The 27,882-nt window shown below is 38.9% G+C and overlaps 1 protein-coding gene and 1 non-coding gene across 2 annotated transcripts in view; both read left to right on the forward strand.

Annotated features, from left to right (window-relative positions):
* Window positions 1-27,882, forward strand: part of ABHD17B (abhydrolase domain containing 17B, depalmitoylase) — a 584,428-nt gene that overhangs the window by 427,576 nt on the left and 128,970 nt on the right. The gene's annotated exons all lie outside the window — the stretch shown is intronic.
* Window positions 24,718-24,824, forward strand: LOC126005561 (U6 spliceosomal RNA). The gene has a single exon (XR_007494610.1). It is a non-coding gene; the product is annotated as a U6 spliceosomal RNA (small nuclear RNA).

Below are 27,882 nucleotides of genomic sequence, written 5' to 3' on the forward strand. Positions count from 1 at the left end.
AAAATTTTATATGCATTTTGCAATTCCTTTTCAGTGTTCACATGCTGATTCCGAACATATCAATTTGGGCATTATATAGGGAGATATAACTGAACTATCAGGGACTGAGTTGGTCTGCTTAGAAAAGCCTGCAAGGGGTAAGTGTTCACATCAGGGACTAATGGGGGTTCATACACTGTGTGTATATATACACACATATTTGTATTTCACTAATATCAATTTGGAATCCCTAGGAAACAATGATGTCAAGAAAAAGAAAAATTGACGGTGAGTGTAGGATATTCAAAGAACAGTGGACTTACGATTACTTTTTTATGCGTTACAAAGAAAAAGCTGTGTGTCTGATATACCAGAATATAGTTGCTGTGTTCAAAGAATACAATTTACAATGCCACTATCAAACTCAACATAAAGATAAATATGATTGGTTGGAGAAGTGAGAAAAGATAAAATATTACAACTGAAACATACACTGATGACTCAGCAAAATACTTTTGTGGAGCAGAAGCAGTTAAATACTTTCTCACTGCGGGCAAGTTTTCAAGTTGCCAAGCTAATAGCGCGCAATGGCAAACCATTTGTGGAGGGAGAATTTGTTAAAGAATGCCTTATTTCTGTTGCCAAAGAGATGTGTCCAGAGAAGGCCAATTTATTTAGTACAGTGAGCCTTTCAGGAGTTATAATGACACGAAGGATTGAAGAAATGGGAGAAAATTTGCTGCACCATTTGCAAAACTCTGCAAAGAAACTTTGCTGTTTTTCCTTGACACTCAATGAAAGCAATGATGTTCGTAATTCTGCCCAACTTCTCATTTATATGCGTGGGACAATGAGTATTTTGAAGTCACAGAAGAGCTTGCTGCACTGCAAAGTATCAAAGGTACAACCACAGGAGTGGATATATTTGAAAAGATTTGCCAAACTGTGAATGGTTTGGAGGTGAACTGGGTTAAACTAGTCAGTGTAACAACTGATGGTGCTCCTAGCATGGTGGGGTCTAAGAGAGGAGTAATTGCTCACATTACACAAAAGATGGACAAACATAACCATCCTCATCCAATTGCCATACACTGCCTCATCCACCAACAAGCGCTGTGTTGTAAATCACTGAAGTGGGACTCTGTTATGAAAATTGTGGTATCTTATGTTAATTACATTAGAACTCATGCACTAAACCACAGACAATTTCAGGAATTTCTATCTGAGGTAAATGTTGCCCATGAAGATGTTCTGTACCACATAGAAGTTCATTGGCTGAGTAGAGGGAGAGTTTTGAAACGTTTCTATGACTTATTTCCGCAGATTACAGCTTTTCTACTTTCAAAAAACCAAGAAGTACCAGAGCTCAATGATGCAGAATGGAAATGGCACCTTGCCTTTCTGACAGATATAACAGAGCTACTCAACAGTTTCAATCTGCAACTTCAAGGCAAGGGGAAGCTCATCTGTGATATGGCATCGCATGTGAAAGCATTTGAAGTAAAATTAGGCCTTCTCATCAAACAAGTACAGGACGAAAACTTCAGTCATCTCCCAACAACTTAAAACCTGTCAGTGGACAAACCATTGGTTGCATTCCCAAAGAAAACGTGTCTAGCTTCACTAGAATTGTTGCAAAAGGAGTTTCAATTTAAATTCAAAAAGCTTCATCTCCATGAACAGGACATACAGCTTTTTCGTAACCCATTTTCTTACAATTTACCAAATGGAACTGGCTGAACTGCAGAATTGTGACTCTCTGAAAGATGCATTTAAGTCAAGTAACCTTTGAATTTCTATGCATCTCTCCTCTCTGAGACATATCTAAATATCAGGAACCATGCACTCAAAATGGTAACCATCTTTGGTAGCACTTATGCCAGTGAACAGACTTTTTCAAGAATGAAACATCTGAAATCTCCAACCAGATCAAGATTAACTGATGCCCACTTGCATCACTTGTTACGGCTGGCAGTGACAAATATGGAACCGGACATTGACCATCTCATTAGCCAAAAGCAGGCCCACAGTTCCCATTGAAATACTGGTGCGTGATCTGTTTATTTATAAATGGTTTTCATTTTATTTATATAAGACATGTGGAGTGTGAGTAGGAATTAGTAGCTCATATAGTCCAGCCCTCCAGCTCTCTAAGGGATCATAATCTGGCCCCCACTTCAAAAAGTTTGAAGACCCCTGCTCTAACAGCACTTACCACTATTTATGGTGAACTTTATATCATGAACTGGTCCTTCCAGCTCTCATCTTTGGGCATTATTACAATAATGTCTTTTATTTTTCTTAAAACCCATATATGACTGAGACTATTCTCTGTGTGTGTGTGTCCCTCTGACTTATTTTACTTAGCACAACAGTTTCCATGTCCATCCATGTATAGAAAAATTTAATGAGTTCATCTCTCCTGGTGGCTGCATAATACATTGTGTATATGTACTACAGTTTCTTTCTTTCTTTTTTTTTTTTTGGTTTTTGGCCACACCCATTTGATGCTCTGGGGTTACTCCTGGCTAAGTGCTCAGAAATTGCCCCTGGCTTGGGAGGTACCATATGGGATGCCGGGGGATCGAACCGCGGTCCTTCCTTGGCTAGTGCTTGCAAGGCAGACACCTTACCTCTAGCGCCACCTCACCAGCCCCGTACTACAGTTTCTTTAGCCATTCATCTCTTGAAGGGCATCTTGGTTGTTTCCAAAGTCTGGCTATTTAAATAGTGCTGCAATGAATATAGGTGGGAGGAAGGTATTTTTGTATTGCGTTTTTGTGTTTCTAAGTTATATCCCTAGAAGTGGGATACCTGGATCACATGGAAGCTCAATTTCCAGTTGTTTGAAGAATCTTCATATTGTTTTCCATAAAGACTGGACTAAATGACATTCTTACTAGTAGTAAATGAGAATTCTTTTCTCCTGCCATCCCCGCCAGCACTGATTGTTCTTTTCTTTGCGATGTGTGCCAGTCTCTGTGGCATGAAATGTTACTTCATTGTTGCTTTGATTTGCATCTCCCTGATTATTAGTGATGTGGAACATTTTTACATGTGCCTTTTGGCCATTTGTATTTCTTCTTTGAGGAACTGTCTGTTCTATTCTTCTCTCCATTTTTTGATGGGGTTAGATTTTTTTTCTCATTAAGTTCTTTCAGTATCCCAAGTTGACTTTTATAGTGTCCCTACCAACCTCCCCCTTGTGGAGCTTTCTACTTAGGTGAGAGTCACTTGCTACAATGGTTACTAGGGTGGTAGTCAATGTGAAGTGTTGTTGATGGTCTTCTTTGACATTCTATTCCTAGCCTTTGTTCCTACTGAATTTCTTTCAGAAGAGCATGTACAGCTCTCTTTGGACTGTAGTGGTGCCTGGTGACTCTTACCAGTGACAAAGTGACTCTTTCAACCCCTTATCTTAGTTTTATGGCTACCTTTCAGGAATTCCTTGACATGTGTGGACCCTTCCTTCTGTCTTCCTGCCTTCCTGCCCATGTCATAGGAATCAGACCTGGATCAGAAGTATTCAAGGCAAGTAATCTACCTGCTGAACTATCTCTTTGGCCTCATAAAACTTAGGGATTTTTGATTTTGGACTATACCCAATGTGTTTAGGATCTAAGTACCAACATGACACTCAGAAGGCGCATTACTGGAAGTGCTTGGGGACCAATGCTAGAAATCTAACTCAAGGCATTGGCATACAAAGTATGTATTCTGGACCTCTGAGCAGCAACATGAATGAACCTTAAAGGAAATGGGGAAGTATTTGAAAGATCAAAGTTAGACATAGAAGGCATTTCACATGGAAAGAGACTGCGTGAAGGAGATGGAACATGTGAACTCCAGAACAATTAATTTTATACAACCCCTTCACACTCCACTTAACCATTTATTCATTTGGGATCATTTTCCTACACCGATTGTTAAGCAGAGAATATACTAAACATATAAATGTGTAAGTGTACTAACTGCTGGTGATTTTTAAAACAGGTAATAGAATATAGCTCTGAATTCAAGCTCTGAGCACAAAGTAAGGAGGAAGTCCTTATAATATGACCCAAAACAAAAGAACAATTAGGAGTCAATATAGGTCTGAAAGAAAGCTATGTGAGCTAAAGAAAATGAATGAAAGTAAGATGAAAAGAGAGTAAGAAAGAAACATATTCAAATAAACACTTCTAGTAAAGATGAATCACTTTTCACCAAGCTACCCACAATCCAAAAGCCATCTTCTAAGTCCCTTTTCCTGAAACTCTGAGACTGTAGGTTGAGTCAACAACCAAGTCATACTTAAATAGTTTGACCTACTTTTGAAGAGGATTACTTTTAGCATAATCACTAGTGGATTATTCTTATATAATATTAGTCTCCACCTGTCTTATCCACCCATGATGATGAATGGACTAGAACTATGTTTCTGATATTAACTTTGTAACATCAGCTACATGCAGCCCTACCTGTGTGTCAGACTATTCAGAGAATGAGCAAAGTAGATTCAGTCTCAGGATTATCAACCAGAATCAAACTATTAGAAATGTTTCTTCAGGGCTGGAACAGTGGCACAGAGTGGTAAGGCGTCTGCCTTGCTGGCACTAGCCTAGGATGGACCGTGCTTTGATCTCCTGGCGTCCCATATGGTCCCCCAAGCCAGGAGCAATTTCTGAGCATATAGCCAGGAGTAATCCCTGAGTGTCACCGGGTGTGCCCCCCAAATCCTGCCCCCCAGAAAGAAAGAAAGCAAAGAAAACAGAAAATCCTTGGGGACGAAGCAACAGCACAGCAGGTGCGGCATTTGCCTTGCATGAAGCCAACCGGATTTGAGCTCTGGTATCACATATGGTCCCCTGAGCCCTGCCAGGAGTAACCTCTGAGATCCACTAGGTGTGACTCACTCAAACAAACAAAACAAAACAAAAATCTGAAAGCCACCCAGTGTGAACCAAAAAATTATCAAACAACAATAATAAAAATTCAGGAAACCAGAGAGATAGAATAGCAAGTAAGGTGCTTGCCTTACACATACTCACCTGGATTTGATCTCTGCATCCTATATTGTCTCCCAAGTCCACTAGGAGTGATCCCTAAGTGTAAGGCCAAGAGTAAGCCCCCAAGCACTGTCTGATGTGGCCCAGATTTTTTTAATCTAGGGTAGACAGGGGCTAGAGTGGTGGCACAAGCGATACATTTGCCTTACAGGTGGCTAACCTAAGACAAACCGGCTTCCCATCTGGTCCCCCAAGGCAGGAGCGATTTCTAGCACATACCCAAGAGGAACCCCTGAGTGTCACCGAGTGTGACCCAAAACCCAAAAATAAATAAATAAATCTAGGGTAGTGAGATAGTTACCTTGTATTAGGCCAACCTAGTTCAATACCCAGCCCAACATTTGGTTCCCCAAAACTGTTGTGCCTCAAATTCACCCCTTCTCCTCTAAAAAGAAACATGGAATTTAAAAAGGTATTTGGAAACACATTGAAAGTTGAATAGAAGGATTGGTGGTTTAAATTAAACCCTCAAAAAAATATTGTCAAACAAAATACAGAGTTAAACAAATGGCAATCAGAGAGAAAATAAAAGAGACTTAGGGGACAAATCAAAGATGTCTGTGAAATGACTAGTAGCAATTATAGAAGAAGTAAACATAAAGTGAGAAAACCAAAACTATCAAGAAATAAAGGCCCCTCCAAACTAAAATGTGTTTTCACTTTGAAAAAGTCAACTAACTGTTCATTTTACACAAATGAAGATCCATACCTTATCCCAGTATCATAAAACTTTAGAGGAATAAAGTACATTAAGTTTCTAACTCTCAGGCCGGAGTGAAAGCACAGCAGATAGGGCATTTGCCTTACAATCGGGTCACTCAGGTTCAGTCCTTGGCATCCCATATGATCCCCTCAGAGTTCCAGGCATTATTACTTCTAAGCACAGAGCAAGGAGTAACCTCAGAGCACCGCCAGTTGTGCCCCAGAAACGTTAAAAAAATTTTTTTTGTTAAGGATTTTTTTTGTTAAAAAATCCAAATGCATTAAAGACCTCGATTTCAGACCCAAAACCATAAGATATATTGAACAACACATAGGCAAAACACTCCAGGACATTGAGACTACAGGCATATTCAAGGAGGAAACTGCACTCTCCAGGCAAGTGAAAGCAGAGATTAACAGATGGGAATATATTAAGCTGAGAAGCTTCTGCACCTCAAAGGAAATAGTGCCCAGGATACAAGAGCCACCCACTGAGTGGGAGAAACTATTCACCCAATACCCATCAGATAAGGGGCTAATCTCCAAAATATACAAGGCACTGACAGAACTTTACAAGAAAAAAACATCTAATCCCATCTTAAAATGGGGAGAAGAAATGAACAGACACTTTGACAAAGAAGAAATACAAATGGCCAAAAGACACATGAAAAAATGCTCCACATCACTAATCATCAGGGAGATGCAAATCAAAACAATGATGAGATACCACCTCACACCCCAGAGAATGGCACACATCACAAAGAATGAGAATAAACAGTGTTGGCGGGGATGTGGAGAGAAAGGAACTCTTATCCACTGCTGGTGGGAATGCCGTCTAGTTCAACCTTTATGGGAAGCAATATGAAGATTCCTCCAAAAACTGGAAATCAAGCTCCCATACGATCCAGCTATACCACTCCTAGGAATATACCCTAGGAACATAAAAATACAATACAAAAACCCCTTCCTTACACCTATATTCATTGCAGCACTATTTACCATAGCAAGACTCTGGAAACAACCAAGATGCCCTTCAACAGACGAATGGCTAAAGAAACTGTGGTACATATACACAATGGAATATTATGCAGCTGTCAGGAGAGATGAAGTCATGAAATTTTCCTATACATGGATGTACACGGAATCTATTATGCTGAGTGAAATAAGTCAGAGAGAGAGAGAGAAAAACGCAGAATGGTCTCACTCATCTATGAAATTTAAGAAAAATGAAAGACATTCTTGCAATAATATTTTTCAGACACAAAAGAGAAAAGAGCTGGAAGTTCCAGCTCACCTCAGGAAGCTCACCACAAATAGTGATGAGTTTAGTTAGAGAAATAACTACATTTTGAAATGTCCTAATAATGAGAATGTATGAAGGAAATGGAGAGCCTGTTTAGAGTACAGGCGGGGGTTGGGTGGGGAGGAGGGAGACTTGGGACATTGGTGATGGGAATGTTGCACTGGTGATGGGTGGTGTTCTTTACAGGACTGAAACCCAAACACAATCATGTATGTAATCAAGGTGTTTAAATAAAATATATATAATATATATAATAATATATATAATATATATAATATTGTTTAACAGCAAATGGAAAATGAGCACAGAGAATATCAGGGGAAGCACACAAAGAAATAGGCCAATAGGCTGATAAATAAAAACAAATCAAGGGGCCAAATGAGTGCCTGCTCTGGAGCCCCAAGGCCTGGAGTTTGGTTCCTGACACCACCCCATATTCTCAGTTCATACTCATGACCCCTGTGGTATAGACTTTTTTTTTTTTTTAGTTTATGGGTCACACCTGGGAGCTCTCAGGGGTTACTCCTGGCTCTGCACTCAGAAATCGCTCCTGATAGGCTCGGGGGACCTTATGGGATGCCAGGATTCAAACCACCGACCTTCTGCATGCAAGGCAAACGCCTTACCTCCATGCTATCTCTCCAGCCCATAGTATAGACTTTTTGATCAAAGTAAGCTAGAATACAATAAGTGCATGCACAGCATAATCAAGTGAGAAACTGATGTAATCAACTATAAAAACAATATATATATATATATATATATATATATATATATATATATATATATATATATATAAGCAAAGGAGAGGAAGTGAAGACTAATTTGTCTTAAGAAATACAAATGGGAAAATAGTTTCTCCCACTCATTGGGTGGCTTTTGTATTCTGGGCGCTATTTCCTTTGAGGTACAGAAGTTTCTCAGCTTAATATATTCCCATCTTTATTTCTGCTTCCACTTGTTTGGAGAGTGCTGTTTCCTCCTTAAAGATGCCTTTAGTCTCAGTGTCATGGGGTGTTTTGCCTATGTGTTGTTCTATGTACCTTATAGTTTCAGGTCTGATATCAAAGTCTTTGATCCATTTGGATTTTACCTTCGTACATGGTGTTAGCTGGGCTGTCTGAGTTTGCTTTTTTTGCAAGTGGTTCACCAGTTGTGCCAACACCACTTTTTGAAGGGGCTAATATTCAAAATATACAAGGCACTGACAGAACTTTACAAGAAGAAACATCTAATCTCGTCAAAAAATGGGGAGAAGAAATGAACAGACACTTTGTCAAAGAAGAAATACAAATGGCCAAAAGACACATGAAAAAAGCTTCCACATCATTAATCATCAGGGAGATACAAATCAAAACAACTATGAGGTACCATCTCACGCCACAGAGATTGGCACACATCACAAAGAATGAGAACAAGCAGTGCTGGTGGGGATGTGGAGAAAAAGGAACTCTTCTTTCACTGCTGGTGGGATTGCCATCTATTCCAACCTTTATGGAAAGCAATATGGAGATTCCTCTAAAAACTGGAAATTGAGCTCCCATCATATGATCCAGCTATACCACTCCTAGGGATATACCTTAGGAACACAAAAATACAGTACAAAAATCCCTTCCTCACACCTATATTCATTGCAGCGCTATTTACAATAGCCAGACTCTGGAAATAACCAAGATGCCCTTCAACAGATGAATGGCTAAAGAAACTGTGGTACAATATACACAATGGACTATTATGCAGCCGTCAAGAGCGATGAAGTCATGAAATTTTTCTATACATGGATGTACATGGAATCTATCATGCTGAGTGAAATAAGTCAGAGGGAGAGAGAGAGACACAGAATAGTCTCACTCATCTATGGGTTTTAAGAAAAATAGACATTTTTGCAATCATTATCAGAGACAAAAGAGATGAGCGCTGGAAGGTCCAGCTCAAGACATGAAGCTTATCACAAAGAATGGTGAGGGCAGTTAGAGAAATAACTACATTGAGAACTACCATTACAATGTGGATGAAGGAGGGAAGTAGAAAGTCTGTCTGGAGTATAGTGGTGGTGGTGGTGGGGATTTGGGACATTGATGATAGGAATGTTGCACTGGTGATTGGGGTATTCTTTACATGACTAAAACCCAACTACAGTCATATTGTTTAAACAAAGATATTAAAAAAAAAAAAAAGTAATAGAAAGGGGGTTGGGGAAGACAATTCACAAAGGGCCTAGAGAAATTGTTCAGGTTTAGTTCCCAGAATTGCATGGTTCCATGATAACCACCAGGTGGCGCCCAACACTTATTGTTATTTGTTCTGCTTTGGGGCGACGTCAGCTGTGTCAGGGTATCACTCCTAGGGGTATCAGTGCTATGGGGATATGTGGTGCAGAGAATAGAACCCGAACTGGCGATGCCAGGTTTTCCGGTCCCTGAAATTTCCTTACTCTTAAGAGATCTTTTGCGTGTGTTTTTGTTGTTTTTATTTTTCGTTTCTGGGCCACAACAAGTGGTGCTCAGGACTTACTCCTGAAACTGAGCTCTGGGATCACTCTTGGAGAGCTTGGGGAATCATATGACAAGTTGAGATTCAAATCAACAACAACAACCTACTCACTGTGCTATCTCCTTCAGCCCCATGAGATACATTTCAAATTATAAATGTCAGACGTTTTGTAATTTAGGCATTTTTTTAGTTTTATTATTTTTCTTAATTTTTATTAATTATTTCTTAATTTTTTTATGTGTAACTCCATGATTTACCCAATTATTCATAATACAATCTTTCCAGCCATTCAATATTTAAACACTAATCCTACCACCAATGTGACCTTCATTTCACCAGTGGACCCACGTATCACCCTGCCTGCCTCCTTCCAAGCACAAACTAATTTAATTCAAATAGTTTGTTACAACACAAAAACAAATGGCATTTGGTCATAAATTGACTCTTGTTGATCAGTAAGGGGTATATATCTCAATAGTGTTACTAAAGTCAGTATGTAAGAATTGAATGGGCTATGGTTGGTGCTAATTGAGCATTCTCTGTTCCTGTTTGGGTTCACTGGGCTTGGTATGGAGCATTCTCATCAGATTTTCTGTGATGCTATTGGGCTGACACTGCTATAAAATTCACGCAGCAAATTGCAGCCACCAAGTCCATAATTTACAGATCTGAAACAAATTTGGTGGCTTGGCACGTCAGTAAGCTTAAGTCAAGGAGCTGGAGCATTTCTGTTAGAGGGCATAGAGCAGCGATGGCGAACCTTTGGCTCGCGTGCCAGCTGTGGCACGCGAAGACTTTGCAGCTGGCATGGGGAAAGGTCCGCAATTAAGATATGCGGCGCGGTGGGTGGCGAGTGTGCCGGTGTCTGCTTTGCAGCTCATCTGGCAATAGGGCCAGATTGGTCATTGGGAGGACGTGCTGGCACTTGGATTTTGTGCGGCACATTGGGCACTCGGGCTCAAAAAGCTTAGTCATCAGTGGCATAGGGTGTGACACTGGGCTCCTGTGGTTCATGCAGAAAGGGAAATTTGCCCCCACCCATTCTAAGAATTCGTCAGAGGTATCATCCCTGACTAGATTACCTAGGAACTATGAGCAACTATATTTTTTTTTCCACTTTTGGTTGAGAAATTGGGTCATTTTTTTCTACTGGGAAAATGATAAATATAGGTCTTTAATTTAATTTTAGATATGACAGGACAAAGCAAACATAGAAAATGATGGCACTGTGTTAACATTTGCTAAAAAATGTTTGTATTTACTAAAAAAGTGCTCACACTTTAATGTACATTTGGACCAGTGGAAATCTGTTAAAATCTGTTAAAACACAGATTGATTCAGTAGGTTGAGTGATTTCTCAAGTGATGTGTCATTGGTTCATAAGCCACGGTTTGAATAGCAATATGTAATATTTTCTCTGCATAGCTAAAAAAGTAACTATGGTTATTCACTGAAGAAAAAGAAATAAAGGGTTGAAATACTCAAAGGACTGAACCCATGTGTGCAGTAGGCCCAGATTCAATTACCAGACAGAACATATATAATGCCTGACACTGACCACCAGGAGTGGTCCCCAAACATAGAACCAAGAGGCAAATAGTAAGTTTTGAGCACTGCCAGGTGCAGCCAAAACTCTCCTCTGCCCCTCAAAAATAAAAGAAAAATTAATAAATAAGTTTTTTTTAAGAAATTTAAAGTAAAAAAAAAAACACACCATAAGGACAAAGCAATAACACAATGGCTGAGTATATTCTTTGTATACAGGAGCTCTGGAACCAATCCAGAATATCTCCTGACTACTACCAGGAGTCATCCCCATCCCCAAATAGCACACCTGAAATAGTCCCTCGGTACCACTAATCTAAATAAATAACCCCAAAGCCTAAATACATAAATTCATGAGAAGCAACAGTGGGATAAAAGATGGTTAATTTGATAATAGTTTTCTAAACATGTAGGAAAAGCAGGACAAGAAAGTAAAACAAAATAAATTTGACTACATCTTGAGAGGCAAAACTTATAAATACACTCACTTACCAATTGGGGGTCAAGGGCAGTGCACATAATCTGTCTTCAGATTGGAAGATAAAATTCAATTTAACTGGATCCAAAAGACAAACATTAAATGTAAGGACAGAAAAATGATAATAAAAGAGCTGTAAAATATTTTCAGGCAATAACTAACAAAATAAAAACTATTGTCAATATGGCAACAATCAGAAAAACAAAATTTAAAGAAAGTGCTCTTGTTAAAATTAAAGAAGTTCATAAGGCAATTAGGATGCTTGTCTAGCATGCTACCAACCTGGGGTTGATACCTAACATCTTGTATGGCCCCCTGAGTCCCGCTAGGAGTAATCCCGAGTTCAGAGCCAGGAGTAAGCTCTAAGCTCAGCAAGATGTGGCTCTTCTACCCCACACTCACCTTCCAAAAAGTAGTAATTCATAAGGTTGAAGAAAGTCTTAGTCAATTGTGGGATTTTCCTAAAACAGAATATCCCAAAAGCAATGAAAGGAGGGAGCTGGTGTAGCTCAGTAGTAGAGCACTCGCCTTGACTGTGTGAGGGCTGTGGCTCTGGCAGAGGAAAACAAAATGGGAAAGAACTACAGTAAAAATAGTGAATTATAGAAATACATAAGCAGTATCACAGCATTACTATAAAACTGGGGAAAATGAGGGCCAGAGCAGTGGCGCAGCGGTAGGATGTTTGCCTTGTATGCAGTTGACCTAGGATGGACCATGGTTAGATCCCCCAGAGTCCCATATGGTCCCCCAAGCCAGGAGTAATTTCTGAACACATAGCCAGGAGTAACCCCTGAGTGTCACCAGGTGTGCCATCCCCAAAAAACTGGGGAAAATGATAAAAAATATATTAAAGGAATATATGCTATAAATGTACTTACTATATAGGAGTCTATGATACAAAGATCTATGAGGAAATGATCGTGTACTGTGGTATTAATTATATCATTCTATTATTATATATTATATTTCATATATATAATATGTATTATATTTCATAATAATATTTTCCCAAATAAAAAATGTAATGAGAACTACTATTGCCATATCATCTATTCAAATCTCTTATTATGGCAAGAAAATAATTAGGGTAGGAGAGTTGGAGACATACTCTGCAGTGCTCAAAGGCTACTCCTCCTGCCTGTACTTCAGGGATCATATGGTATAAAGGAAAGCACATTAATCTCTGTACTCTCACTATAGCCCTAAGGGGAAAAATACTTAGCATGCAGGGCCAGACAGAGAGTACAGTGGGTAGAACACGTGCCTTAGTAGCACCCAACCTGGGTTCAATACCCAGATATCCAATATACAAACCACAGATGGTGTCCCGTGTCCATTGCACCACCCCACCCCCCCACCCCCCCACCCCCCGCCCAGGAGTGATCCTTAAGCACAGAGTTAGGAGTAAGCCAGGTGTAACTCAAAAACCAATTAAAGTTAGAATTAATCTTTAGAAGCTCCAGAATCTACCTCAGAAAAGAAGCTACAAATGTGCAGATGGGAACCTTGTGATTGAGAGTAGAGACATTGTAATCCAAAACACAGAGCAGACCAACCCCAGAGGAGAGCTGTCCAGCCTGATAAGGAGGCAAGTTCGAGGCCGGAGAGATAGTATGGAGTTAGGGCGTTTGCCATGCATGCAAAAGGATGGTGATTCAAATACCGGCATCCCATATAGTCCCCCAAGCCTGCCAGGAGTAATTTCTGAGTGTAGAACCAGAAGTAACCCCTGAGTGCTGCCTGGTGTGACCCAAAAACAAACAAAAAAGAGGCAAGTTCACAGTTGATACTTAAAGCATGACACAAACAACACCTAGAAAACTCTCTAAACTGACTGTCTAATTAATTGTTTTATATTATTTAAGGTGATATCCATTAATACTCAGGAACTATGGGGAGCCCTACAGGTCTGTGTTTGAGGTGGCTTCCAGGGAAGCTTCAGAGACCATGAAAACCAGGGACTGAACACCAGCCTCTTGCAAGCCAAAATGAGCTTCAGCCATTGAACTATTTCTCCAGCCCCAATGGCTGATTTATTTCACTGAGATACTGTTAGGGTGTGACTTGACACCCATGTCGGCACTGAGAGTCAAAGACCACCTCCAATAATACAAGGTGCACAAAGAAGACAAGATCTACATCTCGTCCAACTTAAGGAGTCTTGACTAAGACCCTGAAGCAAAATCTTAGACAATTTATATAGACATCACAAGCATTAACAGCATAAGCATTTCATTGGTTAATAAAAATAGTTCAACCTTTACAGCATACATAATTGGTCTATATCTTTCATCACATACATGACTGACATATCATCTTGCACTGTTAATGCTTGTGATGTCTATATAAACTGGCTTACTAAATATTACATAATAAAATTCTGTTGTGTAAACCATCAGTGTGGTACTTCGTTATGGGCAGCCCTAGTATACAAATATACAGCAGTGGATTCGTTACAACTGTGAACATATAGTTTCTCATAAATACCACAAACGTGGGTGCTCATGGAACTAATCTATGGAGCTTTAAGAAAATGCTGATTCTTGAATTCCAGCCGTAGAGATTTAGACTGAACTGATCTAGCAGAGGCATTATAATTTTCTATATTTTCCCAAGTGTTTCTAATGTGTAGTTAGTGCACATTAGAATAATGGAGAACCAATAGTTGGGAACACTGCTTTATGATACCAGATTTAATTTGGGGTGGAAGGTAATGAGTTTGGACCATTCTTGACTTTCTTCTGGCTCTGTGCTTAAGAATAACTCCTGGTAGTGTTCAGAAAACCATAAGCAGTGGTGACATTAAACTGGTGTTGGCTGCATGCATGGTAAGCACATTACCCCTGTATTATCTCTTTGGTCCCATATTTATACTATTTTTGGGGGGGCCACACCCGTCGATGCTCAGGGGTTACTCCTGGCTATCTGCTCAGAAATAGCTCCTAGCAGGCACGGGGGACCAGATGGGACACCGGGATTTGAACCAACCACCTTTGGTCCTGGATCGGCTGCTTGCAAGGCAAACGCCACTGTGCTATCTCTCCGGGCCCTTTTTTTTAAAAAAATAATTCCTTAGTTTTCTCATCTGAAAATAATGTGGAAAGCTAATATTTCTTGGGTCCTTTGGTATATTCAACACATGACAAATTATCTCATTTAGATAATAACAGTCTAGATTTCAAGGGAGGTTTTTTTGTTTGTTTTTGTTTTGGGGTAACACACAGGAGCACTCAAGTGTTACTCCTGGCTGTGTTCAAAGATAGCTCCTGGCAGGGTTACGGGGCCACATAGGATGAAGGGAATCAAACCAGAGTCCGTCCTGGATTGGCTGCATGCAAGGCAAACACCCTGACACAATGCTGTTTGCTCTGGCCCGAGGGAGGTTGTTTTTGAAGAGACCACAGCCAATAGTGTTTTTTTATTTTCCTTTGGGCCAAATGTAGTGCTGATCAGGGATCATTCCTGGCTAGTGTCAGGATACCAAATGTGTTTGCACCAGGATTTTAACCCAGATTGGCCACAGGCAAGGCACATGTTCTACCCACTGTATTAGCTCTCCAGCTCCAATTTTAAGATTCTTGAAAATGTTTTTACTAACAACTCTGTCAATTGAACATGGGTACTCCAGAACTCTCAGCTTCTACAAATTAGTAAATTGAATTCTTTTTTCTTTTTCAACCAAGAAAATTTTATCAATTCACTTAAATCTCTTTCAAAGATAATAAAAAGTAAAGCAACATTATAAATCAACACCGGATGAGATGAGACTTTAATAATAGGTAGACGCTCACAATAAGTTGTTATTTCCTATAGGCTTAGTGAGATTCAGTGATTTAGATATCTATTTTCCCTAGTGCCTGAGGTAAGATGTTCATTGTCACATAAACAAGTATTACCTAAGCAATTTGCTTTAATAATGTTTTACTTTAAATACATGATTCATATGCTAAGCATTCTTAATAATCCAAACTAATTATTTTGGGAAATAATACATTTACCAAAGAATGTTGGTAGACAACTCAGAGTGTTCATACATTTATTTCACTTTATATTTCAGGATCCATCAATGTACAATACCATGCAGGAACTGAATATGTAGTAGAGAATTCAACCAACCAACTAATCAACTCCCTTATGAAAAAATCTGCCCACAAATCAAGTGCAGAGTTTCAAGTAAAATGATACAATTATGGGGGGCCAGAGAGATAGCATGGAGGTAAGGCATTTGCCTTTCATGCAGAAGGTCAGTGGTTCGAATCCCAGCATCCCATATGGTCCCCCGAGCCTGCCAGGAGCGATTTCTGAGCGTGGAGCCAGGAGTAACCCCTGAGCTCTTCCAGGTGTGGCCCAAACACACACACACACACACACACACACACACACACACACGATACAATTAGGCCTTCCCAAAGACCTGCATGAGTTTATAAATTCTGGACAAGGCACTTGCCTTGCATGAAGCTGATCCAGTTTCAATCCATGGCACCTTATACAATCCCCTGACCCCTGCCTGAAGTGATACCTAAGTGCAGACTAGGTGTAAGTCCTGAGCACCACTGGTTATTGCCCCAAAACCAGAAAAGAAAAGTTCCAACATGACTTTAAAATAGAAATATACATTATCATGTAGACAAATGCTAATTATCAGAGAGTATCAAGAGATTGAAAATTATCACTGGGGCCAGTGAGATTGCATGGAGATAGGGTGTTTGCCTTTCATCCAGAAGAATGGTGGTTCGAATCCCGGCATCCCACATGGTCCTCTGGGCCTACCAGGAGCAATTTCTGAGTGTAGAGCCAAGAGTAACCCCTGAGCACTGCCGGATGTGACCCCCCCAAAAGAAAATTATCACTGACAGAGGTTATCTAGTCAAAACCTCTGAAACTATCTATTGTAGCCCAAATGAAAAAAAGTATAGAGCAACATGTCTTCTAGGGATGAGAAATAGAGAATAAATCTAGAAATTTCATTTCTGGAAGTCTATGCTTCATTTCATAAATGTCCACCTTTTTAATGTTATATGTATATGAGGTTACTCACTGTATTACTATGAGAGCAAAAGATTGAATGCAAATATTAATAAAAGGGAACTGGTTGAATAAATTATAATACAAGTGTACAAGTATCCTGCAGTTGGAAATGGATAATTTTGCAATTGCAGAAATGCATGGGAGTGGGGACAAAGATATAGTACAAGGGTAAAGAAGCTTGCACATTTTAAAACATTGAGGCCAGAGAAATGGCACAGCAGTAGGGCATTTGCCTTGCATATGGCCAACCTGGGACAAACCCAGTTCGTTTCCTGGCATCCTATATGATCCCCCAGCTTGCCAAAAATGATTTCTGAGTGCAGAGCAAGCGTAACCCCTGAGCATCACCAGATGTGGCTCCCAAACCAACCAATTAATAAATAAATAAGTAAATAAACTTCTTAAAAAGAGAACTTCTTTAAATTTATCTACTCGGGATGAGTTCAGTGGTAGAGAATTTGTCTGGAGTGTTCAGGCCCTGGGTTCATTTCATGGCAACACACACACACACACACACACACACACACACACACACAAAGTAAAGGGGAAATGCCTAGCAGTAGTAATAGAAGATGGGATACCTAGTAGTAAAGGGGGGATATCTAAGTCCCTTTGACCTCAGGGTATCCTCCTTAGGGAGGAGAATAACAGAGTAATAAAATCAAGGTGAGAAGGAAGGTGAGTAAGGAAAATAGAGGAGGATGAAGCCAGGGCTTCCATTATGTTGGGAATAAGGGAAAGTAGTATAGCTATACATCCAAATTACAGATTCAAAAACACTGAAAACAAAATATCTAGGCTGAAAACACCAAACTTTGTAATGTTAATATCAAGGTGACAGGCAAGAGGTGGTAGAAGGTGAAAAATTATGGAGTATGGAACACTGGTGATATAATTTGACTCTATTGGTGGGATTGTGTTGAAATATTATATGCCTAAGACTCATATCCATAACTTTGTAATTCATGGTTCTTTAACTAAAAAAGTAAATATTCTACAATATTCGAAAAAATGGGAGAGAATGTTTGAAATTGCTGCATTTTCTCTTAATGATTTATTGAATGATGTCTCAATACTTGTATTTTAAAGTGTACCTTTGTAGTGTTTTTAGCAGGCTTATAGTTTTAGTGAGTAATAGTGATTTTTATAACTTCATTAGGTAGTGGATGTGATTGAAATAGTATGGATTAATCATACTATTAGCTTCTGTTTTTCCTTGCTTCTGGGGACTTTTGAGTTGATTCTTAGATGAAATAAGCTCTACCATTACAGACTGCAATTATAAGGTAAAAAGACCAGGCCTGTGGAGCGAACCAGACATTATGGCAATCCATATCCCCTCTCCTAGCATTGAACCTCCACAAGACAACTTAGAAGGTCACAAGAGGGATCAAAATGAGAAGGTCCTTGAAAGGGATGACTACATGTGTTTACTATTTAATTAATAACCTAAAGCACACAGATCAGAACCCACCGAGAGACCACCTGAAGGGTCCAACCCATGTATCTGCATTCCATCAAGATGAGGACTAGAGTGACTAGCATCAGAGAAGGGCTGGAATAATCAAGAAATCGCACCTTTTTCTGCTTGAACTATTGGATGATCTTGAATTATAAGTTATGTGAACCAATGAAATGTTTGAAGTTTGAAACTTTATTATCATATGATTACTATGAAAGTCCTGGGTTTCTAAGACTCGGGGTCCACTGGTGAACTTGTTGAATCAAGAGACAGTGTACCCCTAAGCTCTAGTTCAATAAATCCCACTTTCCTTTTGCATTCTCTGAAGGTATGTTTCTTGGTCTTTATTGAGTGGGTGGTCTTCTACATACCCTGTTACTGACCATATTACATTGCCACAAGTCTTATCTGTTTAGTACTTCAAGAAATTGCCAATTGTTTTTTGTTTGTTGATTTTTGTCTGGGGAGGCTTCAGGGTTTCTGAATGGTGGTGCTCTGGGATTTTTCTGACTCTGTGCTCAAGTATAATTCCTGGCATGCTCTGAGGACCTTATGGGGTGTTTGGGATTAAACTCTGGTTAGTTATATGCAAGGCAAATGCTTGCTGTATTGTCATTAGCTACCAGTATTTTCCAAAGTGGCTGAATAATTTTACTTTCCTAACAGCAATGTATGAGATTCAGTTTCTCCTCATCCTTGTTAGCATTGGTACTGCCATTATTTGTTTTATTTGAGCTGTTAGAAAAGCTATGGAGTCATGTTTTATTGCAGCATTCATTTGCATTTCCCTAATGGCTAATGCTGCATCATTACATCATTTTTATGTGTATATTTCCCATCCATATATTTATTTCCCTCGTCAGAGAAATAGCTCTTCAGGTTCTTTGCTTATCTCCTAATTGGATTGTTTGAATAAGAATGTTTTTGTTTAATAGATTTACTTCAAAAAATGCAAGTATTTTGCAAGAAATACGATTATTTTAAAGGCAATTATAACAGGACTGATAATATTATGAATCTTTCAGTTTAGACACAAAGGGCAGATTGATGTTGTTATTGTAAATATTGGGAAGTAGTGTCAAAATATGAAAATAAAAAGGAGAATGAGTTAAATGAAAAGGGATGGGAGGGAACAGGAGATGGTGGGGGAGAGAAGTGAGGAAATAGTGCATGAACAAAGAAACAAAGATGGGAATTGATAGAACAGAAAAATAATTTTAAAAGGAGGACAAATGGGCCAGAGAGATAGCACAGCAGTAGGGCGTTTACTTTACATGGATGACCCAGGAGGGACCTCGTTCTATTCCTGGCATCCCATATGGTCCCCCAGCCTGTTAGGGATGATTGATTTTCTAAATGCAGAGCCAGGAGTAACTCCTGAGCACCACTGGGTGTGGCCCAACAACCAATCAAAGTTAAAAAAAAATGTTTAACAGAAAGTAAGATGAAACAAGATATATTGACTCCAAAGAGGAAGATTAAATATGTTAAGGTTAAGTACACCCTAGTAACAAGGGCTTTTATCAGGGGCTAGATCCAAAATGAATCAGCAAGAGAGCAAGCCTTTCCACGAAGAAGTTTTTAGTATCTTAAAAATCTAGTTTAAGCCAAAAAATGTGATAGAATACTATTACTAATTTATATTAAATCTAAGCTAGATGTTACCAGCACTGGGCATTGGGCCTAGATGGCCAGTGCAGCTGGAAAGGCATTTATCTTTCTTAGTAGACTCAGGTTCAATTCCAGCCACCCTCCATGGTTCCCCAAGTTCACCAGGAGTGATTCCTGAGCACAGAGCCAAGAGTAAGCCTTGAGCAACACCAGCAACAACCCCAAAATAAACAAGAACATTCCATGGGTTTGAAAGATAATACAGAGAATAAAACTTTGTCTTGGGTGCAGTTAATCTGGGCACAACATATATACCCAAGACCACCAGGAATAAACCCTCTGAAGAGCCCAGCTCTAAAATAAAACCAAGACAAAAGAACCAACAAATAAAAATAAGTAAGATCAACTTTTGTGGAAGAAAGAAGTTTTTTGTTTTTTTTTTAAGGAAAATAATAGAATTGGACACCACTTTCAAAATAACTCCATCAAATAAAAGTGACAGCATCAATATAGTCCTAGCTGAAGAGGGATTTTGGCTTTCTTCTTGAGTAATTTCATAGGTAGGCGCCAGCCTCTGCTTTTGATTAGCAGGGTTTGAGATGAAATCAGATCACCCAGTGTGTGACTTAAAGGTCATAGCTGAGTAATGGACAGTAATTTCCCATCTTTTATGATAAGGCTCCATTTTCAATGGGATGCTGTGTATTCTGCTAAGTGACTCTGGTTTTCATTTTCACAACACATTTTTCTCTAATGTGTCTTATTTTGACAGTCAATAGCTCAGCACAATTTGTAAAACTTTATCTCTCTCTATAACAGGGGACCCTTCTTATCTCACCTTGATTGTTAGGATGTCTTTGACCTTTCATTTCTAAAAAGGTGGAGGGGGTGCCTTTTTTTTTCCGCAGATACAAGGAACAGGCAGTTTTCTCTCTTAGAATCTATTAAATGACTTGAAGAGTGTGGAAGAAATTAACAGACGGCAGCTATAAAACAATCACCCAAATGCATACCCTACACATTTACAGAGATCTAAAATAAGAACTTTAGGGACCAGAGAAATACTACAGTAGGTAGGGTTCTTTCCTTCTATGCAGTTGACCAGGGCTCAATCTCTAGCACCCAACATGGTGCTAAAGATCTGCCACAAAGCAGTCAGTCAGAAGTAAGTCCTTAGCACTGCTGGGTGTGTCCTAGCAAATAAAAAATAAACAACAAATAAAGGGTTTTAAATTACATGTAGATTATGCCATTATCTTCTCGACTTGGTCATTAAGTGTACTTCATTTTCACTTTTTTTAAACAATGCTCAGGGGATACTTTGAGGTTTGTTTGTTTTGTTTTGTTTTGGTTTGGTTTTTGGTTTTGGGGCCACATCCGGCAATGCTCAGGGGTTACTCCTGGCTGTCTGCTCAGAAATAGCTCCTGGCAGGCACGGGGGGGGGGGGGGGGGGGGGGGGGGGGGGAGGAACATATGGGACACCGGGATTCGAACCAACCACCTTAGGTCCTGGATCTGCTGCTAGCAAGGCAAAACCTCCGGGCCCATACTTTGAGTTTTGAACCTAAGAATCACTCTTAGCAGGCTCAAGGGACCATGTTCAATGCAGGGGATAGAATCCTGCCAGCTTGTACAAGACAAATATTCTACCTGCTGTACTATCTCTCTGACCCCGACATTTTAACTTAATATGGAGTCTGAGGGCTGAAGAGATAGCATGGAGGTAAACGCATTTGCCTCACATGCAGAAGGTCGGTGGTTTGAATCCCGGTGTCCCATATGGTCCTCCGAGCCTGCCAGGAGTGATTTCTGAGCATAGAGCCAGGAGTAATTTCTGAGCACTGCTGGGTATGACCCAAAAACAAAAACAAACAAACAAACAAACAAAAAAATCTAAAAAACAAAAAACAAAAATAAATATAGTCAGAGTGCTGTGTTCATCTATAATGATTAGAGATGTTTCCCCAAAAAGCACAAGAAGAACTAAATAGATAAGAGGGGCTTTAATAATAATAATAAGAAGAAGAAAAACTTCAGTTGGGAAAATTGTCTAACCAGCGTAGGCTGGAGAAAAGGCTTCAAAGAGATGAAGTAGGGGTCTGTTTTTATAGCCTGCAGACTAAGGTGACATAAGAATTTATATATATTTCAGTTGTTTATTTCCCCTAGAAAATTTGTTCATATTCATGAAGGTGATAGAGGGTTGAAGAACAGCTTCAATAACTGTTAATTGTATGCACTGAAAATGGAAGAAAAATGTTCTCAGGGATAAGTGTTTTTTTTTTTTGTTGTTGTTGTTTTTTTAGCATTTTAGCATAGAGATGGGTGATTAGAAGTCAAGGAAGGCTGCATTGTACACTACAAAGGATAGAACTAATACATTGACTGTAACTGTCAAGTTAGGGCCTAGGGGGTCCTTATATCAATATCTTAAAGTTCTGTCTGGCTCAGTTTGAGCCCTAAGAATGCACAGAAAGAAACCAGAGCTTTAGTATCGTGAATAGAGCCTTTGCCTTCCACATGGATGAGCAAGGTTTGATCTCCAGCAGAAGTGATCCCTAAGAGAAGAGCCAGGAGTAAGCCCTGAGCATCACTGAGAGTGGCCTCAAAACAAAAAAGTGCACTGAGGTGTCTTCTGCTAAAGATAAATTATTTTTATAAAGTTTTTAGGGATTGGTGTCAGGGTTGGGAGAAAGAAGGAGCCAAGTTTCAAAAATCTTTGACAGAGGGTGTTACCTGGGCCACCCCACAGGTGCTGGGATTCTCCAGGACTGCATCTGGTGGTAGGTAGGGGACCACATGGTCATGCGTCTTAACCCTCTCTCTTTCCAGCTAAGGGAAACTTCCTTTTTTATTTTATTTTATTTTACTTATTTATTTATTTTTGATTTTTGGATCACACCGGGAGCCCTCAGGGGTTACTCCTGGCTCTATGCTCAGAAATCACTCCTGGCAGGTTCGAGGGACCATATGAGATACCAAAATTTGAGCTGCTGTCCTTTTGCATGCAAGGCAAAAGCTCTACCTCCATGCTATATCTTCGGCCCCAACTTCCTTTTTTATTTTTAATTTTTCTTCTTTAAGATAACTTCCTATCAGAAGTCAAGAAATATATGTTTTGGGGTTAAAGAGATAGTACACTGGGTAAGAAACTTGCCTTGCACATCACTGACCTGAGTTTGATCTCCAATATCCCATGTGGTCACTTGAATCCTACCAGGAGTGATTCCTGAACATAGAACCAGGAGTAATCCTTGAGTACTGCTGGATGTGTTTCCCAAGCAAAATGAAACAAAAGAAAAATACATGTCTTGGGGCAAGGAGATAACAAAATGGACTAGAGAACATGATTTTCATGCTGGAACCCTGGGTTTTGTCCCTCTAGGGCAGGGTCTCTCTCTGACTACTGAACTTGGAGCTGCCACTGAACACTGCAGGCCTGGCTCCAAAACCACACAAAAAGAAATGTTTCTCTTTAGCATATGCATTGACTTTTTGCTGTACTTGTTTGTTTGTTTGTTTGTTTTGGAGCCACACTGTCTCTAGTCTCTCAGTGACAATTTTTAAAATGACATTCTTTCTTTATTGTAGATCACCTAGTGACTTTAAAGGCTCTATCTACAGATGCACTTTTTATTTAGAAACTAACTTTGTTGCAATAAACATCTGCTAGCTTATATATGTTCTTTAGAGTCATAGAACAGTGTCTGGTTCCCCCAAAAGAAATCGTTTAAATTAGCATCTTTGGTGAGGATTAAACCAGGTACAAGTAAAAAGCTTCTCAGGTGATTATAATGTGTATCCAAATCCAAGAACTCCTAATCTAGCTGAGTGGTTTTCAGCTCATTGCCCAATATCAGACATGTTGAAACAGACAATGCTGGACCTTATTCCGAGAGTATCTCCATGATCCTGGGGTGGTGGTGCTCAGTAATTTGGCTCTCTAATGAGTTCCTAGGTGGTGCTGATGCTGCTGGACTAGGGACCACACCTTGAGAACCACTGATTGAGACCCTCTGTCATTTGATGCAGGGGAAACTGCAAATCAAGAAACTGAAGTTGCTGGAGTCTTAGAGTCAGCTAGTGACAAAGTTATAATTAGAAAGAGCCTCACTATAGGTTTCCCTTTCATGGGTTAGCAATGAAATTGCATAGCTCTAAAGGTTACCTCCTTTGAAGATGTGCATAGGAGAGACAACTTCCCCAATAAGTCAAAATGGTTAAGAAGTGGGGGAGACTAACTTTAAAAACAAAACAAAACAAAACAAAACAAAAACAAAAAACCATTCATTCACCTATACTTAAGCAGCACAAGAAAGTGTAAGCAACTATCCCAAGGACCCCAAAATTCTATTCAAAAAAGATATCTGGTCATTATGTCCATTGCAGCAGTATTCACAATTGCCTGAATCTGGAAACAACCCACATGCCCAAGTACAAGATGACTGAATGAAGAAATTATAGTCTATATACATGATGGAACGCTACTCAGCTGGAAGAAAAGATGAAATTATGCCATTTGCTGCCACATAGATAGATCTAGAGAATGTTATACTGAGTGAATGAAGTTAGAAGGGCAGACACAGAATTCTATTCCTTATATGTGATATATAAAGAAACATAGAAGTGTATAGCAAATGCCCAAAGACAACAGAAACCGAGGGATTATCTTTATTTATTTATTATTTATTTTGAGAATGATCTTTAATACATAGTTTACCACTAGGAGCAATGTTGGAGAGAAATGGACACTCTGGTGGAGGGTAGATGTTGGAATGTGTTATGCATGAAATCCTACATTAACAGTATGATAAACTATGATGCCTAAAACAGCCCAGCTCCACAATTGAAGAGACATGTGTATGCCCTGAGCACTGCTTCATGTGGCCCCCAAACTAACCAATCAACCAACCCAACAACCAACCAAACAAACAAAAAATAAATTGCATTGGGCAGAGACTGCAGATTTAGGTATCTATAAATAAACACATTAATATCAAAAGTATTTTGATGCTGTATTTTAAAAATAAGTACATAACAAAAGTTTAAGAATTCTAACATGTGCTCGCTTCGGCAGCACATATACTAAAATTGGAACGATACAGAGAAGATTAGCATGGCCCCTGCGCAAGGATGACACGCAAATTCGTGAAGCGTTCCATATTTAAAAAAAAAAAAAAAAAAAAAGAATTCTAACATGTAGCCCAAAGCAGCCAGCCTTGCATGTAAAGCATAAGTTCCAGCCCCCTGTGTCATCTTCACCATCCTCCAAAGTGACATTTTTCAATGACAATGGTCATATCTCCATTACTTAGGAAAAAACAAAAGCTTGTGTAAGAATCTATATGGACTTTTATCATTTGTTGTACTCACTGTCTAAAATAGTCTAGCTATTGGAGCCAAGGGTTGGCTACTATAATTAGATTTATAATATATATTATAATTATAATTACATTATATATTATAATAATAAGATTTCCATTTTTCAGTGCTATGGATTGAACCCAGGTCTCCTGTCTGCAACCTCTGAACCTTACTACTAAGTCAACCGTTGTCCTCAATAACTAGACCACTATAAACAGCAATATTGCAAACCACAGTATCTAGAAGAAAAAAAGGGAGAGAGGGAGGGAGGGAGGGAGGGAGAGAGAGAGAGAGAGAGAGAGAGAGAGAGAGAGAGAGAGAGAGAGAGAGAGAGAGAGAGAGAGAGAATGTCATAGCGTCTGTCAGAGGTAGGGAGAAAAACTTGGAGCATTGGTGCTGGAAAATATACACTGGTGAAGGGTGTTGTACATTCTATGACTGAAACTCAATCATAAACAACTTTGTAACTATGTATCTCATGGTGATTCAATTAAAGAGTTGATTAAAGAATAAAACTATCAAAGGACTAAATAATAGGTCAAAGGCTAATAGAGTAAATACTTTGCATACAGAAGGCTTAGGTTTGATCCCTGGCACCACAAATCAGTCATAGCTCCTAATTACCACAGAGATGCCAAAAAGTGAAACAAAATGATTACAAAATAAGCACTTCCTACATTCTCAGGTGATGTTATTCCCTTCCTGATCGTAGTGGACATACCCACAGAACATACCGTTTAATAAACTATTTTGTTTTCCCCCGGTTCTTGATAAATATTATCCTGGCTATCATAAGATGATACACCATTGGTATTTTGATTTTCTTGATATTAAGTGATGAACACCTTTTCAAGTATCTATTGGGCAGCTATAATGTCATTTCATGGAATTGTCTATTCATCCCATTTCCCTGTTTTATGATGTCATTGGTTGTTTTGTGAGTGCTTCACATATTCTTGATATTAATCCTTTAGCTATGTGCAAATATCTTCTATACAGCAGTGTATCTTTTTATTTTAGTCCAAATTTGTCTTGTAGAAACTTTTTGTTTTGATGTACTTATTTCTGATTGTGTTATCTTTGTCAGTGGGAATGCATCATTGAAAACATCTTTGAAGTCTAGATCCAGGAGCATTATGGACTTTTTAAATTAATTTTATTTTAATTATCTTAATTTTTTAAATTACAATACATAGGAGCAGGGATTTTATTTGCTGTAGAGCATGTACCTCACTTATTGATTCCTTGGGTTAAATTTCTGGTACCATATACACATACACACAAATATAAGTTAAGACATAAAGAAAAGTGTTGGAGAGAGCACAGCAGGTAAGGCTCTTGTCTTACACACAAAACAAGAGGTTTGAATGCTGGCATCCCTTATGGTTCCATGAGGCCACCAGGAATGATCCCTGAAAGTAGAATCAGGAGTAAATCCTGAGTACTACTGGTGTGAACCTAAAACCAAAGAAAACCAAGTTTTTTAAACACTGGAAGGATCAGAATTCGTGAAGAATAAATCCCCTGAAAAAATTTATAATGCAGTTTTGAACAACAAAATACTCCAACAAAAGTGTCACTTTAAGTCCAATTTCATGGTCACCTCTGTAGCCAATTTATAGATGGAAAGAACAAGATTGACTTTTGGATTACCGCCATGTACTGTTGTAGGCAAAATGTACTTGACAAGCAGTTCATAGAGAGGAATTTTTATGACTGAAAAAATACAGAATGGATGGATACCTATCCAAACATAATAGAGTTGGTCTGTGAATTCCATTCCTTCCCATTTAGGTTCGAACCCTGAGGCACTAGTTCTGCAGTGTGACCTTATTACAGAATCACAACCATGAAGAGACCATCTGCCCTGACATGATTCCTTCCTCTGGGATGTGCACCTCTGTAGGATATCCTCCCAGCTCGACTGACCGTTGTGTAGAGCTCCATTAAGTATTTCCATAATGACCAGTCAAGGACTTTCCATGAATAAATAAATCACTTGATAGGATCTGAAATGTACTATGACCATTGCCAAGGATTTTGAAATAGTTTCCAAATTACTGATGAGAAACATTTGTTTGTTTTACTAAGTCTTATTTTATGTCACTGACCAAAGTCAGGTGGTACCTGCTTTGTTTAACTGTAGCCAAAGGGTTGACAAAAGACAGGAACGTATAAAAAATGTAAGTAATGTATGTAATATTTTGTGCAATTAATTATTCAGTTGCACTTCCAAATAGGACATGTGGTATGCTTCCGATTAAGTACAGTATAATAAATCCTGGATCCACTAGTGTTTCCTGAGTCTGGATAAGTCAAAGTATATTAACTATATGTTAATATATAACTGTATGTTATATATATATAGATACATATATTGATATAGATATTTCCAGAACAGTATTGGGTCTCTTGCTTTATAAAAGAGTTCTTCATTAGAAAACATACTGAGTACACAATAGTCAAGTGTTTAAAAGTTCTTTTATTTTGTTTCCTGACTTTGCGGACATGCTGTAATATCCTCTGCTAAGGAACATCAGATCTGTCCTGATCTGTAGAAGACCATCTTTCCTAACCACAGCTGACAATTTCCCCAGATCTAATCTAGTTCTCATATTTGTCATTTATGTCATTGTTCCCCATGTTATCATGATTTTATTCATTATCATAGAATAAAAAAGTGTTTACTGATTAAAGACTGTGTTTCACAAATAAATTATAACTAGATTAAATAAGTTTTTAGAAAGTGAAATAGATAGTCTTAATTACACAAAGAAATAAATAAACAAAAAATTACACACAAAATTGTATTTGCAATTTTCTAATCAAAAGTTCTGGAAAATAGGGGCCAGAGAGATAGTA

This window comes from Suncus etruscus, chromosome 3, assembly GCF_024139225.1.
Source record: "Suncus etruscus isolate mSunEtr1 chromosome 3, mSunEtr1.pri.cur, whole genome shotgun sequence".
NCBI lineage: Eukaryota > Metazoa > Chordata > Mammalia > Eulipotyphla > Soricidae > Suncus > Suncus etruscus.